Source organism: Pleurodeles waltl, chromosome 7 (genome assembly GCF_031143425.1).
Source record: "Pleurodeles waltl isolate 20211129_DDA chromosome 7, aPleWal1.hap1.20221129, whole genome shotgun sequence".
Classification (NCBI taxonomy): Eukaryota; Metazoa; Chordata; class Amphibia; order Caudata; family Salamandridae; genus Pleurodeles; species Pleurodeles waltl.
This window is the reverse complement of record NC_090446.1, coordinates 476,652,500-476,670,150: the sequence shown is the minus strand read 5'-3', so window position 1 is coordinate 476,670,150 and position 17,651 is coordinate 476,652,500. Positions and strand designations below refer to the sequence as shown.

Below are 17,651 nucleotides of genomic sequence, written 5' to 3'. Positions count from 1 at the left end.
GATATCCTGAGAGATGCTATCTCAGTGCACAGGGCCTCCAAAAGTATTATTTCTACTGAGCAACTAGCTTTTTGGTGGTGGTAGTCTTCGTGGTACTTTGCAACTCATTTGTAATAACTAGATTTTACTTTTGTGTTTTTTTTTTCTCCTTGGTTCATACTGAACCAGACTGTTTAAGTTATATTTTGAAACTGCTGCACTGGTGATTTTTCATCAGCTGTAGGGTACCATCTATACAGAAAGTGCTCACATTAATGATTTTACTCTGCCATACTACAATAAAATCATGTATTCATCTATACAAACTTCACTCGGTCCTCGCGTTTCCATAAAATGTATTAGGGGAACTGCTGCTTCACTCCTCCCTTCCAAAGTTAACAACACACATTTTCACTTAGTAGTTCAAGCTTATTTCCTAAGTTCGCTCATTTAGTATTGGTTGGATGTTTCCAACTCCTTTTAATTTTTGAGAGTTGTCCAGAATCCCCACTGTCACATTTTTTCAGATCCATTTGTTTGAGTTGGAGATTCCTGGATTTTGGAGTTGCAAAATGGAGAATTCAGGATGGTTGGGTAAGCCTGAGGATGGGGAGTGCTAGGCTTGGATTATCTGCAGTGTGTTTTTTTTTTTTTTTTTTAAATAGGATTTATTTATTTTTTAAATAGGAGGAAAGAGCATATGGGCTAAGGAGGTTAGGAGTGAGCTTGTGGCAGTGGTAATCAAAGGGGCAGGGGTTTAGTGGATATGGTTGCTCATATGTTTACATTTGAAAATCAAAGTGCTCCCCCTTTAAGTGTAAGGCTGCAGTTGATTGATGTAATCACATTAATGTTGTTGAAATGAGTATGTGTCTGTTATTGCAAGTTATTCATCCAGCCTCTCCTCCTACAAATGCTTTTCGTTTTAAGTGAAATGGTCAAGTTGGGGAAGCATTTTGGTTTCACAGAATGCATTTTACAACCGTTCAGTTATAGCTAAAATGTGACTCATTTACACTCCATGAACATGGTGGCTACTGTGACTTTAATATCTCTACCTTAAGATAGAATGTCTTATATAACACTATTCAACCCTAAAGGATGTTGGTGCAGTTACACTGAGCAGTAAGACAAGAAGGAGCAATGTCCAGCATGTACATTTAGCAATAAGAAAAAGAATAAGAGGGGGAGAGCTAGGTCATTCATAGAGAGGGGGAAACAATGGAAAGAGGAGAAGAACATTAGCAGCATGTGTGTCGGATCTTCCTGTTTAGGTAGAGATCAACGAAAAATCAAAAAGATTTGTGCTTTTCGGTAAGTTTTGACTAGGTGCTTTATGATTATTTTATTTGTTATTATTATTTTGAATTTTTTAAAAAAAAATTTATTATTCCTTATAGGACAGATAGTCTATTTATAGTCTACATCGTCAGAGAGGGTTTTCCATAGTGAAGGACCAGTGTATGACAATAACTTTGCTAGAGCAGTGTTGGTGGTGATTTATTTTTTTTATTTGTATTTTTTGGATGGGGGTCTCGAGTCGGAAAATGGCCTTCTGCAAAGTTTTTTGTTCTTCCAGTGATTTGAAGGGAGCAACAGATAAGTTAGTTATCGTTTTAGTATTTTGAACGCAAAGCATGTCCGTCTAAATGTTATTCCTGTATCCCAGTGTAACTAGTGCAGTTCCTTTGTGACTGGTCTTATGTGATCACATTTTTCTGATGGATACAGCTACCTGTGGATTCCTCACCTTACGAATTCTCGCAGTGTGCCAGCATTTGAAAGAAATTTACTTTCCAGCTCTTCACGTCGACGAGGACGTCACATTTGCACGTGACTTCGTCTGACGTTATTGTGGCAATAAGAAGTTCTCGCCGGCATGCTGACGTGAGTTCCCTTTTTTCTGCGCCTTCGACGCTAACGGTTGTTTCCTGGCTCTCGAACAGCTGCTGTTTCGAAAGTGTTCCTGTTGTACTCGTTACAATGTCTCCACCAAAGAAATCTCGTTTTAAGCCTTGTCATGAGTGCGGGGTCGAATGTCAGTCACAGATTCTTATGAGGACTGCTCGTGGTGCCTAAGCTTGGACCACAACGTGGAGGGGTGCATGTCCTGCCAGCGGATTAACCCAAAGGCCTTAAAAAAGAGAGAGGTTAAGCTCTTCTTGGCAAAAGCTAAGAGGGGGCACAAGGGTAATCAAAGATCTAAAGGCGAGGGACTCTTCATCACATAAGTCCTCGAGATCTCATAAGAAATGGCTCTGGCACGATTCTGGATGCCGTTCTTCCAGAGATTGGCCTCTGTCCCCTCCGAGATGACGCCGTATGGCATGGGAGGTCAGTTCAACGATCACTCCTCAGCCTCGGAGTCCATAGGCTTCTCCGGCACCATCGTTGATTGAGGTCATTGAGTCCTCCAATTCACTTTCCGGTGGCACAAGTTTCGGATCCAACCCAAGCGCCTCAAGCTGAGCAGAGGTTTCCTGCCTTCCCAACTCCGGGAGCGGATCCAGTGGCGTTCCTTAATGCTATGTTTAGCATTTTCAACCAGGCTATGGCCCCTGCTGGTGCACCGGCTGGTCCCACGGGTCAATTAGCTTTCTGTTTGGGTTCGCCGGCACCGTACAAACAAGCTCCGTTTGTACCCTTCTACCCAGTGGAAGGTGCTGGTTCGGCACAGATGACGTCACCCCAGATGATGTTGCCAATGGAGTAGATGCCGGCGCTGGATGGATCCCGATCGGGATGCAGTATATCTCCTCCGCCAGAGTATCCATCTGCCTTGAAACCGGCATCGTCGACGTCTGGTAATTCTCTGTCAACGCCGAGATAGGAGGCCAGACTGAGGTCAAGGAGGAGAGACTTGAGGCTCTTGTAGGAGCAGGAATATCAGCAACACCTGTTGGAGGAAGGGGAGATTCCTGAGCCTATGGGGGATTTTCAGGGTCTGGACACTGCAAGTGGACTAGATAATTCCCCTGAGTGGGATCTTTTGTCCCCGTATGAATTCAGAGGAGGCAGAATCTTGTCACAGTGTAATAGGGAAGGCTGCCGAATTCTTGGAACTTACATTACCAGCTGTAGGAGGCTGGACTGGCTTGTAGTGAGTACCTAGGGGTACTTGCACCTTGCACCAGGCCCAATTATCCCTTATTAGTGTATAGGGTGTCTAGCAGCTTAGGCTGATAGATAATGGTAGCTTAGCAGAGCAGCTTAGGCTGAACTAGGAGACGTGTGAAGCTACTACAGTACCACTTAGTGTCATATGCACAATATCATAAGAAAACACAATACACAGTTATACTAAAAATAAAGGTACTTTATTTTTATGACAATATGCCAAAGTATCTTAGAGTGTACCCTCAGTGAGAGGATAGGAAATATACACAAGATATATATACACAATAGCAAAAATATGCAGTATAGTCTTAGAAAACAGTGCAAACAATGTATAGTTACAATAGGATGCAATGGGGACACATAGGGATAGGGGCAACACAAACCATATACTCCAAAAGTGGAATGCGAACCACGAATGGACCCCAAACCTATGTGACCTTGTAGAGGGTCGCTGGGACTATTAGAAAATAGTGAGAGTTAGAAAAATAACCCTCCCCAAGACCCTGAAAAGTGAGTGCAAAGTGCACTAAAGTTCCCCTAAGGATAAAGAAGTCGTGTTAGAGGAATAATGCAGGAAAGACACAAACCAACAATGCAACAACGATGGATTTCCTATCTAGGGTACCTGTGGAACAAGGGGACCAAGTCCAAAAGTCACAAGCAAGTCGGAGATGGGCATATGCCCAGGAAATGCCAGCTGTGGGTGCAAAGAAGCTTCTACTGGACAGAAGAAGCTGAGGTTTCTGCAGGAACGAAAAGGGCTAGAGACTTCCCCTTTGGTGGACGGATCCCTCTCGCCGTGGAGAGTCGTGCAGAAGTGTTTTCCCGCCGAAAGAACGCCAACAAGCCATGCTAGCTGCAAATCGTGCGGTTAGCGTTTTTGGATGCTGCTGTGGCACAGGAGGGACCAGGAGGTCGCAAATTGGACCAGGAGGTAGAGGGGACGTCGAGCAAGACAAGGAGCCCTCTTAGCAGCAGGTAGCACCCGGAGAAGTGCCAGCAACAGGCACTACGAGGATGCGTGAAACGGTGCTCACCCGAAGTTACACAAAGGAGTCCCACGTCGCCGGAGACCAACTTAGAAAGTCGTGCAGTGCAGGTTAGAGTGCCGTGGACCCAGGCTTGGCTGTGCACAAATGATTTCCGCCGGAAGTGCACAGGGGCCGGAGTAGCTGCAAAAGTCGCGGTTCCCAGCAATGCAGTCTAGCGAGGTGAGGCAAGGACTTACCTCCACCAAACTTGGACTGAAGAGTCACTGGACTGTGGGGGCCACTTGGACAGAGTTGCTGGATTCGAGGGACCTCGCTCGTCGTGCTGAGGAGACCCAAGGGACCGGTAATGCAGCTTTTTGGTGCCTGCGGTTGCAGGGGGAAGATTCAGTCGACCCACGGGAGATTTCTTCGGAGCTTCTAGTGCAGAGAGGAGGCAGACTACCCCCACAGCATGCACCACCAGGAAAACAGTCGAGAAGGCGGCAGGATCAGCGTTACAGAGTTGCAGTAGTCGTCTTTGCTACTATGTTGCAGTTTTGCAGGCTTTCAGCGCGGTCAGCAGTCGATTCCTTGGCAGAAGGTGAAGAGAGAGATGCAGAGGAACTCGGATGAGCTCTTGCATTCGTTATCTAAAGTTTCCCCAGAGACAGAGACCCTAAATAGCCAGAGGGTTTGGCTACCTAGGAGAGAGGATAGGCTAGCAACACCTGAAGGAGCCTATCAGAAGGAGTCTCTGACGTCACCTGGTGGCACTGGCCACTCAGAGCAGTCCAGTGTGCCAGCAGCACCTCTGTTTCCAAGATGGCAGAGGTCTGGAGCACACTGGAGGAGCTCTGGACACCTCCCAGGGGAGGTGCAGGTCAGGGGAGTGGTCACTCCCCTTTCCTTTGTCCAGTTTCGCGCCAGAGCAGGGCTAAGGGGTCCCCTGAACCGGTGTAGACTGGCTTATGCAGAATTGGGCACATCTGTGCCCAAGAAAGCATTTCCAGAGGCTGGGGGAGGCTACTCCTCCCCTGCCTTCACACCATTTTCCAAAGGGAGAGGGTGTCACACCCTCTCTCAGAGGAAGTTCTTTGTTCTGCCATCCTGGGCCAGGCCTGGCTGGACCCCAGGAGGGCAGATGCCTGTCTGAGGGGTTGGCAGCAGCAGCAGCTGCAGTGAAACCCCAGGAAAGGCAGTTTGGCAGTACCAGGGTCTGTGCTACAGACCACTGGGATCATGGGATTGTGCCAACTATGCCAGGATGGTATAGAGGGGGCAATTCCATGATCATAGACATGTTACATGGCCATATTCGGAGTTACCATTGTGAAGCTACATATAGGTAGTGACCTATATGTAGTGCACGCGTGTAATGGTGTCCCCGCACTCACAAAGTTCGGGGAATTGGCCCTGAACAATGTGGGGGCACCTTGGCTAGTGCCAGGGTGCCCTCACACTAAGTAACTTTGCACCTAACCTTTACAGGTAAAGGTTAGACATATAGGTGACTTATAAGTTACTTAAGTGCAGTGTAAAATGGCTGTGAAATAACGTGGACGTTATTTCACTCAGGCTGCAGTGGCAGGCCTGTGTAAGAATTGTCAGAGCTCCCTATGGGTGGCAAAAGAAATGCTGCAGCCCATAGGGATCTCCTGGAACCCCAATACCCTGGGTACCTCAGTACCATATACTAGGGAATTATAAGGGTGTTCCAGTAAGCCAATGTAAATTGGTAAAATTGGTCACTAGCCTGTTAGTGACAATTTGAAAGAAATGAGAGAGCATAACCACTGAGGTTCTGGTTAGCAGAGCCTCAGTGAGACAGTTAGGCACCACACAGGGAACACATACATATAGGCCACAAACTTATGAGCACTGGGGTCCTGGCTAGCAGGGTCCCAGTGACACATAACAAACATACTGAAAACATAGGGTTTTCACTATGAGCACTGGGCCCTGGCTGGCAGGATCCCAGTGAGACAGTGAAAACACCCTGACATACACTCGCAAACAGGCCAAAAGTGGGGGTAACAAGGCTAGAAAGAGGCTACTTTCTCACACCAGCATCTGAGGTTAAGACAAACATATTGACTGAGGTGTTACATCCTTCATTAAGTCTGCGGACCCCTACTCCCTGTTAATGATGCCGTTACTGAGCCCATTTTAGACATTTGGAGGAAACCTGTCACAACACCAGTGGTTTCCAGGACTATGGTTAGGAGGTTCAGAGTTGCTCCTGGGGATCCTCAGTTTTTGTCCCGACATCCTACTCCGAGGTGTTTGGTGGTTCAAGCATCTTGTTCTGCCCGATCTGCACCTGGTTCATTTCCTGCTACTCCATCAGATAGGGAGTCTCAGAGGATGGAGCAAGTAGCCAAGAAAAGTTTCTCCTCATGCGGTATGGCCTTGAAGTCAGTCAATGCTACCTGTGTGCTGGGGAGGTATGTTCATGCCTTGATGGACATAGCATGAGCTGTGGTGCCGAACATGCCTCAGGATGTCCAGGGGCAGTTTGATGAGCTCCTTCTCGACACTCAAGCGGTGGCCAAGCAAATAATCCAGTTGGGTTTGGATACAGCTGATTCAGTGGCCAGGGAAATGGCACTTCGGTGGCGACCAGGAGGCATGCGTGGCTTAGGTCTTCTGGCTTTTTCACAGACGTTCAAACAACTTTGTTGGACCTTCTGTTTGATGGCGAAAAGTTGTTTGGGTCCAAGGCCGACTCTACTTTGGAGCGTTTTAAAGACAGCAGGGCTACTGCAAATTCCTTGGGGCTTCAGGCTTCAGAATCCACACCCTTAATATCTTTTTGGAGGTTCGGGGGTTTTGGCCGTGGGTCCTTTTTTCGTGGAAGGCCACAGTCCAGCATGCAGCAGCCTGCCACCCCTCTCTATAGGTCTTATAGAGGGCAGGGGAGGGTTAGAACACGAGGAGCCACCCAGCAGCCTCCTGCATCATCCTCTTCCTCTGTGGGAACCCAACAAGGAAAGCAGCCCTAGTTTTCTCTCCATCTTGGATCATGCTTCTTCCGTAGGGGGCAGGCTATTTCATTTTCTCCACAAGTGGGAGTCAGTCACATCGTACTCTTGGGTGCTAAATATTGTGGGGAAAGGTTATACCCTTCCTTTTCGTAGGTTTCCCCCTCCCATCCCTTCCCGTCATTCGTTTTGCTCGGAAGATCATCTCCTGTTGCTTCAGCAGGAGGTGCAAGTCGTTTTGTTAAAGGGTGCAGTGGAGTTGGTTCCAGAGCAGGAAAGGGGTCAGGGATGCTATTCGAGATATTTTCTGATTCCCAAGAAGGATGGTCGTTTGAGGCCTATCCTGGACCTGAGGATTTTGAATTGATTCCTCAAACAGGAGAAATTCAAAATGCTGACTCTAGCACAGCTGCTTCTGGTATTGAACAAGGAAGACTGGATGGTGTCTGTCTACTTGCAAGATGCTTATTTTCATATCTGCATTCTGAAGTCACACAGGAAGTATCCCTGGTAGATGGTAGGGTCGCAATACTACCAGTTTGCGGTCCTTCCTTTTTGATCTTACTTCCACACCTCGAGCCTTCACGAAGGTGATGGCGGTGGTTGCAGCGGACCTCAGAAGGAAGGCAGTATCTGTATTCCCTTACCTGGATGATTGGCTTATAAAAGCCAAGTCCCCAGGGCTTGTGTTGCATCACTTGCAAATGACAACACAGTTGTTGTTCAACCTGGGTTTTACGTTAAACGTACCCAAGTCTCTCACCTGGAGCCCTCTCAGCACTTACTGTTCATAGGGGCAGTACTGGATACAACATTGAATCAGGCCTCTCTTCCGCCTCAGTGGATTCAGGACTTTCAGGCGTTGAGTCCAATGTTTCAAAAGGTAGCGGCTGTTCCGGTCCTACGTCTACCCGGTCTGTTCACTTCTTGCATTCTGTTGGTCAATCATGCACGTTGGCACATGAGGGCTCTCCAGTGGTGCCTCCGCAGGCAGTGGTTTCAACACAAAGGGGATCTCGAGGAGTCAATGACTATCTCCAGAAACGCTGCAGCGGATCTACGATGATTGGCTGTGGACGGCAACCTTTCCCAAGGAAGGCCATTTTGCCTCCCACCTCCGGTGGCCACGATCATAACGGATGCTTCCACTCTAGGGTTGGGAGCTCATCTGGGGAACCTGGAGATCAAAGGTCATTGGTCTGCAGTAGAACAGATGTTTCACATCAATCTGTTGGAATTACGGGCAATACGTCTGGCTCTCAATGCCTTTCTCCCATCCCTTCGTGGTCTGTCAGTTCAAGCCTTGGCGGACAATACTACTGCAATGTGGTTTTCAACAAGCAGGGAGGAGTTGGGTTGTATTGTCTCTGCAAAGAGGCTCTGCGGTTCTGGTCCTGGGCACAGGACCATCGGATTTGCATAGTAGCAAACCATCTGGCTGAAGTTCTCAACGTACGTGCGAACAGTCTGTCGGCATTTCTCGACCGATCACGAGTGGCGTCTCCATCTAGACCTGGTTCTTCACATCTTCCGGATGTGGGGATTTCCACAGATAGACCTGCTCTGCAGCCTCCAGTATCCGGTGCAGGGAGTGTTGAGGGATGCGTTTAAGATGTCTCGGTGCGACCAGTTGCTTTATGCGTTTTCCCCCATACCCTTGATTCCTCGGGTTCTGAGGAAGATTTGCCAGGATCGGGCTCAAGTCATTTTAATAGCCCCAGATTGGCCAAGAAGGGTGTGGTACACAGACCTTCTCCAACTCTCACTGTGCCCTCCGCTCCGTCTCTCACACAGGGCAGACCTCCTCTCGCAGGGGCAGGTTCTACATCCCCACCTCCAGAGCCTGCATCTGCATGCCTGGAGATCGAACGGGGCCATTGGAGTTCCTTTTCTCTCCCTTCAGAAGTGGTGGATGTTATCTTATCGGCCAGGCTACACTGCACTAAGACTGTCTATGCTAACAGATGGGCAAAAGTTGTTGCTTGGTGTGGAGAGAAGCAAATTGATCCCTTAAAGGCCCATTTGTCTGATGTTTTGCTTTTTGCACTTTCCTTGGCACAGAAGGGATGTGCAGTTGCGACTGTGGAGGGTTATTTATCTGCGCTGTCTGCCTTTCTGTAGCTTCCTGATCAATCTTCCCCATTTAAGTCTCCGATAGTTATTAGGTTCTTGAATTTGGTTCTTTGTTTTTTAATGGGTTCACTGTTTGAGCCTATGCATTCTTGTCCATTGAGACTTTTAGTTTTGAAAACAGTTTTCCTCACAGCTATCACGTCTACTAGGCGTGTGAGTGAGCTCCAGGCTCTTACCGTGAAACCTTCTTTTACATCCTTTCATGCTGACAAGGTGGTGCTGAGAAGCAGGGCGGCTTTCCTTCCTAGGTTGTCACTCCCTTTCGAATGGGGCAATCTATAACACTCATCCTTTTACCCTCCTCCCCATCCTTCAAAGGAGGAGGAAAGACTTCATCGCCTAGATCCAAGAAGGGCTGTGAGTTTTTACATTGAAAGGACATTCGCATTAATGATCAATTCTTTGTTGGATATGTGGGCAAGAGGAAAGGCAAAGCCGTCCACTACAGAACCCTTTTCAGGTGGGTCATTCTTTGCATAAAGATTTGTTTTCACTGGCAAAGAAGGTTCCTCCTGAAGGTATTGGGGCCCATTCCACCAGGGCTAAGTCTTCTACTTCGGCCTTGGCTAGAGGTGTCCCAGTTGCTGAAATTTCTAAGGCCGCTACTTGGGCTTCCCTCTACAGTGCCTCTACAGTTTCGCAAAACAATATTACTTGGACTCGAAAGTTAGGAGGGACGGCCATTCTGCACGTTCTGTGTTTAATTTCTTGGTGTGACCGGTCAGGCACCCACCTAGTAGTGCTTTGAGATTATATTCATAAGGTGAGGAGTCCACAGATAGTTGTATCCATCAGGAGAACAAGTTAGTTACCTTTGGTAATGCTTTTTCTGGTGGATACAGTAGCTACCTGTGGATTCCTCACAGTCCCACTCGCCTCCTCATTGCCTGTATGGTCATACCAAGACTTCTTTTATTAGTATTATAAATGTTTTTGGTGTTTTTATATAAATAGATATTGTGGTTTATATTTGGATTGGCATATGTTGTTCATGTGAGGTTGGTATTCACCTGTTCACCTCGAAGGGACATAAAAAAATGGTGAAACTGACTTCACCACACCGGCGAGGACTTCTTATTGCCACGATGACGTCAGACGGAGTCGTGTGCGGAGCCGGGCAATTGTGACGTCAAAGTGAAGAGCTGGGAAGAAACTTTCCTTCGAATGTTGGCGCATTGGGAGAATTCATACGGTGAGGAATCCACAGGTAGCTACTTTAGCCACCAGAAAAAGCGTTACCGAAGGTAAGTAACTTGTTCGTTTAACCTGTAGTCGGCCTTTCCACTGAAAGCAACAGTGCTTTAATAGACACCAATAAGGTTTTGAGAAGCCTATGATTATTGCAATTCCGTAATCAACCTTAGAAATGACTGTAGACTAACAATACAGCAGTCTGATTTAGTAGAGATTTAAAGTGTTCCACGGGGAACAACAATGCCCAACCTGATTTTACTGTTTTGTCTAAATATGGTTTCGCAGTGAGATTTAATCTATTCATGATCAAGAGATTTAGGGGCTCATTGCATGTGTGTCGGTCCAAGGACCTCCACACTCGTGTGGACGGTTGGACCACCACGCTCCGAGCGGTCTTACTGCCCAGTTATGACTTAGGCAGATGGACCATTGCCAGTTCTTCCGATATGGTTGTGAATTGAGGCCGCTTATATTTTTCTAGAGATATGAGCAATAAGTTTGATGTCCTGCTACAGTGCTGCGTTCATAAGCATCCTACCTTCAGCCCTGTTTCCTACAGAACAACCCAAAAATGTTGTATACTTGCTCTGCTGTTTACTCCCCCATTGTTTCACACTAACATACATATGCATTCGGGTCCATATAGACCTTTCTTCCCCCATGCCTTATTAGATCATGCTCTAGAAATGGAGATCTGTTTGCCCAGTTGTATCCTACTTGCTGTTGAATCACAGTCTCCTATATAGGTTTTTCTGACATTCATCTGTGTGCTCTGATCTGTTCTTCATTCCTAGTATTCCAGTTTCCACATTTGCGCCTTCCCGCTCTCTTCATTTGCCTTTACTTCTCCATAGAGCTACCTGGTGAATAACCACACTAGCCTCAGTGATTGTTGTTCTCACAACTTTCTTCCTAGTGAGGCTCTCCTTGATCCTGCTTTTTCTTTGTGCTCAGCACCAAACCCAATTCCTCATTCCTGTGTACTTGCCAACTTTGATTCATCAAATTCATAAAGTGTATTTTGTTTAAAGAAGTTCATAACCATAAAAAAATGAATACATATTAAACAAAATATACATAATGTATCATGAAAATAAACGTAATAAATCTATTAATAACGAATACCCAGCTTTTTCCTAATTCAGGTAAACGTAAAGTATAAACTGAAAAGCATATAAACTTATTGCTTTTCAGCTATTTGGCTATTTTTATCTTGTACTCTAGCTCTCAATATTTCAGCCTTGATTAATAATTACTCCTTAACATGACAAGTCACAGGAGTAGATAACATTTGGCGGTATAAGCAGGCCAGTCTTCATCTCAACAATGCCATGAGATATTTAGTCCGGGCCATACTGGTAAAACTCACAAAAAACACAACATGAATCATAGTTTGAACCAGGGCAGAGACTAGCAGGATCCGCAAGGGCTCACTTTTTTGAAAATGACAACAGATGGTGAAAAAAATAAATAAATAATCTCTTCATTGGTTTTTATTTTCCAAAAAAAACCGTAAAATCATATCACCATTTTACATGTATGATTTACCAACTCAGCAGAGTAGTCTGTTACAATTTACATTGGGTCATTTCCATTGCAGTGAAAGTGACAGGCACAGGAGGCCAGGTCTCCTCACCCTCTCCTCTTTTCCACTGTTGATCTCGGGCTCTGAATTTTCCTGTTTAGCTCACTCTGGCCCTCTCTTAAGGGAGCTGTCCTGGAAGTTGTGGTTTCCAAGTCCAAGGTGTGGTAGGTTCACCACTGTACCCACACATTCTGAAATTTCCTCTAGCAGCCCCTCGCCTCATAGACCACTCTCTCTGCTGCCATGCAGCGCATCTTGCCTGTTATCCACTGGCTTTTTGTGAGGGGCTCAGAGCATCACAGGCTAAGTCTTTTTGGTATGCAGAACCCCGGGGCACAGGATAGGAGTTGCCTTTTGGGGGTGTATTCATCACTGATATGCCCAGAATTATTAACTGCAAAAAAGTGAAGTTAGATTCCAGAATTTTCGCCAGCTCTGAGTCTACCTCCTTCCAGTGACAGTGTTGTGGTATAGGAGGCGTGCCCAAATAGTATGTTTGAAGGTGCCCCCTTCCTTGGCACACCATAAACAGCTATGGCTTTGTGTCCTTCTCATTATGAACTATTAATATCCAGTGTAATACACCCTGTGAAGGACCTTGTGTTGTTAAAGTCTCAAACATTATTTTATGGCCTCCTCTGGTAAGTACAACAGTGCTTCTTCCCAGCGAATGTCTTCCATGGGCTCAAGTCTGCTTCCCACTTGGTTCTTAGTGACTGGACGTTGTCTGTTCTATTGTTTAGAAGAGTGCTTCTAATGATGTGGCTTTTGTGGGAAGTTGATGCCAGAGTCTCCTTTCTAGGGGGTTACTGTTCTCCATTGTGTCCCATTGTATTCCCTCTGCTTGCAGTGTATGGTGTAGTTGAATGTACTGGAAGATTTGTGTATTGTGTAGGTCGAATCTGGAAGGGTTTAAACCCTCTGTGCCCCCCCCTTCCTTCCCAGAGGGTCTTCCTTGACATCCATCCAATCTCCTTTTAGGGAGTCTCCAATCCACAGCGGGATCATCACAGAGAGTGTATTTTGCCAACCCATGTAAGTGACAGATTTGTCCCAGGCTTCCAGGAAACTTTTTTGTGGGGCTGAGCAGATTTGAACGGTACCTTTTTACCATATACTTAGTGTACATTGGACTTATCCTCCATTACTGTCCACGCCAGTTGTATCACTGGTTCAGACTGGGATGAGAAGCACTGCTCATTGACTGCTTGGAGTGGGAGGACCAGAAGTATGCTCTAAGGTGTGGAAGTGGTGCCTCCATTATATAGGTTTCTCTGCAGGGTGCTTAGGACAAAATGTGGGGACCTCTGTCCCAAAGCAGTGTCCGAAGTGCAGTAGCAACTTAGTTTGCGGGGGGGAGGCGGCAGGCAGGGACGGGGGTTGGAGGAGAAAGTCTTCCGGTACCGGCCATAGGGTATTTTGCAGCACATACAGGAATTTGGGCAAGGTAATCATTTAAAAAAAGGCTGCTCCTCCCATAATCAGAGGCGTTGTTGCATCCAGAGGTTGATATCCTGCATGAATGTTGGGTAGGCCACTTAAAAAAATACCTGTTTAGAGGATCTTATTTTTACCCCCAGGTAGTGGAAGCCCTCTCTAGTGGGCGCCATCTGCGATGGGATCATTATCTTTGAAGACCAAGCACCCCTATGATAGAGTACTGATTTATCACAGATAATTTTGTATCCCATATGCTTCTCAAACTTTTGGAACACTGAAAGGACTGCTGGGATCGAGAAAACAAGGTCAGAGAGGAACAACAATAGATCATCCTCGTACAGGGAAACCTCCAGTTCTCTTGTGACTTCCAGGAAACCAATCACATCTCCTCTGACGCTCAGCCAACAGGCCGGGGCCTCCAGACAATGGGCGAACAGGAGCGACAAGAGGGAACACTACTAGCATGTGCCTTTCTCCAATTCGAGCTCCTCCGGTGTCATTCACCTTGACCCTTGCCACCGGGTGATATAGGAGGTCTACCCATTGATAAAACGTCAGGCCAATACTCATCTTGGCCAAGACCCGTAGGAGGTAATCCCACCTTATGGAGTCAAATGCCTTCTCTGCAGCCAAGTATACAGTCTCCAGAGGTAGTTGCATATCTCTGTAGTAGTCCAGTCAGCAATGGTGACGGCGGAGATTTTGTCTTGTGACCCTTTAACGCATAAACCCCACCTGGTCCTATTGAATTATCCTTGGGATGACATGCTAGCCAGGTCACTGGAGCTTTAGCCAAAATCTTTACCTCTCTGTTCAGGAGGGCAATCAGCTTGTAGGAAGAATAGCTGCGACTGGCCTCCCATTTTTGTCCAACACCCAACACCACTATTGTTGCTGTAAGGAGATCCAGGCTTGAGTTCCACCTTTTCTAGGGCCTCTGTGAACATGGAAAGAGCGTTGGGACCCTGTACTAAAGTTTTTTTTTTTTTTTTCTCTCCATTGTATACTTCCTGCAGAATACCATTGGGTCTCTGTCTTGCCTGCCTGCATCATTTGTTGGATAGCTAGAGACTGTTGTTCAGCCATGTCATGGGTCAGATTCTCGCTAGGACCTCTAGATGGTTGAACTGCGCCCCTGTTTTGCTTCCCTAATTAGTGAGATGAAACACTCATGCGCTGACAAAAATCTCTGTAATGTGCTTCTTAGTCTAAAGAAGGCACTTATTAAATCACTACGCAAAGTTCGTACAGGAAGGTCAGTAGAATTGAAAGTGCACCTTTAAAATGTGTGCCACAATAAAGTGAGAACATGTACAAAGAATCTTCAACCTGTAAACAGCAAATATATTCATGCAAAGATACAAATACATATATTGATATATATTCACACACAATGCAAAGCGAATAATTATTAAAAATTAATCACCTTGGGGCCTATCTAGTGCTTCATCCTTCTCATGCCAGCAGGTCGTTGACCCCAGGTTGACTGCAACGAGAAAGAGATCTACCCTCATGCGAAATATATCAGGCATTTGACGTCTAAATCCTGATTGAGGTCTCTGAATCTCCCCACCATCGACCTGTTCTCTTATATACTTTTAACAAACAAGAGAAAAGTATTCTAGAAACTCCCTCCCACTGCATAAGTTTATTATTTAAAAAATGCTGGTTACTTTAGGTCCGCTTTGAAAAGAACACGTTGGGAATTGGCCAAAATCCCAAGGTGCCCTCTATCAAAACAAAAACGCAAACATGCAGAATAAAAACATGAGCAAAAAGCACATTGTATCATGGAAAAATACTTGCAGCTTTTAACGTGGTGGTGGCTAATGCTATAGTAAAGTCAATAGGCATAATGAAGCTGGTGGTCATTAAAGTGACGGTGTGCTGCTAGGCTAAGTGCAACGTGGAGTCAGTGGTCAAAGCACAAATATTATTACAGCCCCATCACCGGTCCTAGCGTTGTCCGCCTCAGTAGTCTGAATGTGTTCTTCTAAAGTCAGTAGGTTTTGTTCTTGGTGTCATTTCTTGTGAGAAACTATGTTTTGGGCTCTGCCTAAAAGTGCTCTTTTAAAGCACCCTCACTCCCCCAAAGTATCCCTATAGAGCTTACGGAGTCCTAGTTCTCCTGGAAGTAGAGTCAATACAGAGCTTGCACACTATCTTGCTGTGCTGGAGTTCTCAACTGTTCAGTCTCAATCGGTTCCCTGTGATCTAGGTCCGGCTCGAGCACAAGTTAAAGTGGAGCATGGTCTGAAATACCTCTGGGTAGGAATTGTACCATAATATTAGCTGAGCACTCTGTCATTAGCATAAAGAAATAATCTAGTTGGGAGAATGATCTCTGAACCCTGAAGAAGGAGTAGGACCTCTTTTCCGCTTGTCTGGTCCTTCATATGTCCAGGAGGCCCTCTGCAGTCTTATTCTTTGCTAGCGGGGACGGGGTTCACACTAATGGCATGTGATGCAGAGGACCTGTCTGTTGTTTTTGTATGTCCGTCGCCGCCCCCAGCAGGATAGGGCTTGTAGCCTTCAGTACATGCTTATTATGAAGCCCGGATGGGTAGGGAGAAGGGGGAAGGAGTAGACACTAAGTATCAAAAACATTTTCTAGGCTCTAGTACCCAGTACACCTATGAACTATTTAGTGGGTTGTACCATTTTCGTATGTTTGCACAAATAAGATATTGATCAACTATTCTCCATGTTGTGTTTCACTGAGATTTCATGAACCCTGCAGCTGTACAAACCCTGGCTTTTGCACATGTGCCAAGGAAGCTAAACGTCCATGAACAATTTATTATTTTGGGCTTCCATGTTGTTTTCAAGAATTCAAGTGGATAAGAAGGGGCAACAATCTATGATCTTTAAATATCACCTATACTCAGCACTGTGAAAATTTATTTATGCTTTGATAAGAATCCTGTTAGTATTTGTCTTCAGCTTAAGTTCAATATTTATTTGTGCACACATCTGACTTTGCTATTTCAGTGTATGTTGGTGAAGTTCAAACAGTATGTAAACATTGTGCTAGCTGCATCTGGTAGAATACATTTGAAAGCCAACAACTTCTTATCTCTCTAAGCTTCAGCTTAAATAAATAAACCTCCATGCCTTTTTTTGATTGCACTGTCTCATTATTAACAGACAAGTGTACCTGATTTGTGCATTCTCACAACCTGGAACAGGGGTTGTTTTTTGGCCAGTATCGCAACTCCTCTCTATCCTCTATTGTCCCCTGGAAAGGCAGTGGCACTGGTTTACGGTCAGGTGGGTCTCTTTGAGCAAAACCTCATTGGGTGTTTGCCACTTGATGTATTGTGTGACCACGCCTTGTTTAATTTTACTCATGAGGCCAGTGATGTTCCACAATAGGATTGTGAGATGGGTCATGTCATTCGTCCTTGGGGATGTCCTGGATCCACTGAATTTGGCAATAGTTCCCTCTCATGCGAGAAGTCACTACTGTAGCCAGAATGTATGAACAGAGCTTGGGGACTCTTACTGCTTCTTGCATCAGTTAATCTGATGGGTTTTTCTGTGGTTGTGTGAAGCATTGAACAATATTACATTAACCACAGCAGTGTGATCTGAACAACACTTAACCATGTGTCAGGGTAGAGGGCTCCAAAAATCTACCCGACCACTTGCTATGGCGAGTCATTTTTATGAGGTCGAGCTATTTTTAGGACTTACTCACCCTTCTGGCTAGTTGATAAAGAACAGGTATTCTGTTCAGTCAGAAACTGGAGGAGCAATAAAAGATGCCTTTAAATCTTGTTCTTGTGTGTCACGTTTGCTCTGTGCTCGCACAGAGGTCAAAAGTCAGTTTGTCTTCCAATTAATTTTCCTTTTGTCTGCAAAGTTCCAGGATTTTGTATGGTGAACTGTCTGACCTGCTGTTTTAGAGTGTGAAATAACAGGCTATAGGGTGTCAGGTTTTTCCTAACACACAACATTTAAATGACTGAGTCAACTGTGCGAGCATTTCAAAATGTATTTCAATAGTTGTGAAAGCCTGTTTTTTTTGTTCTTGTGTGACGAAAAACATTTTAATAGGATGACAGTTAGGTCCGGTAGACTACTCAAGTTACTTGACCTGCAGGCCTAGTAACATTTTTTTAATGTTTTTTGTGTGTCCTGGGGTGTAAACGCAACCCGTGGGCAAACAACCTCCCTCCCCACACTTCTAGCGTGGAAGTATCTGTGTCCCCATAGCACAGCTAGCCCCAGTATAACAAAGGTAAAACA

The 17,651-nt window shown here is 45.7% G+C and overlaps 1 protein-coding gene across 6 annotated transcripts in view; it reads left to right on the top strand.

The window, feature by feature from the left end:
* The window catches only part of TAOK2 (TAO kinase 2), an 873,025-nt gene that overhangs the window by 12,836 nt on the left and 842,538 nt on the right, over window positions 1-17,651 (top strand). The gene's annotated exons all lie outside the window — the stretch shown is intronic.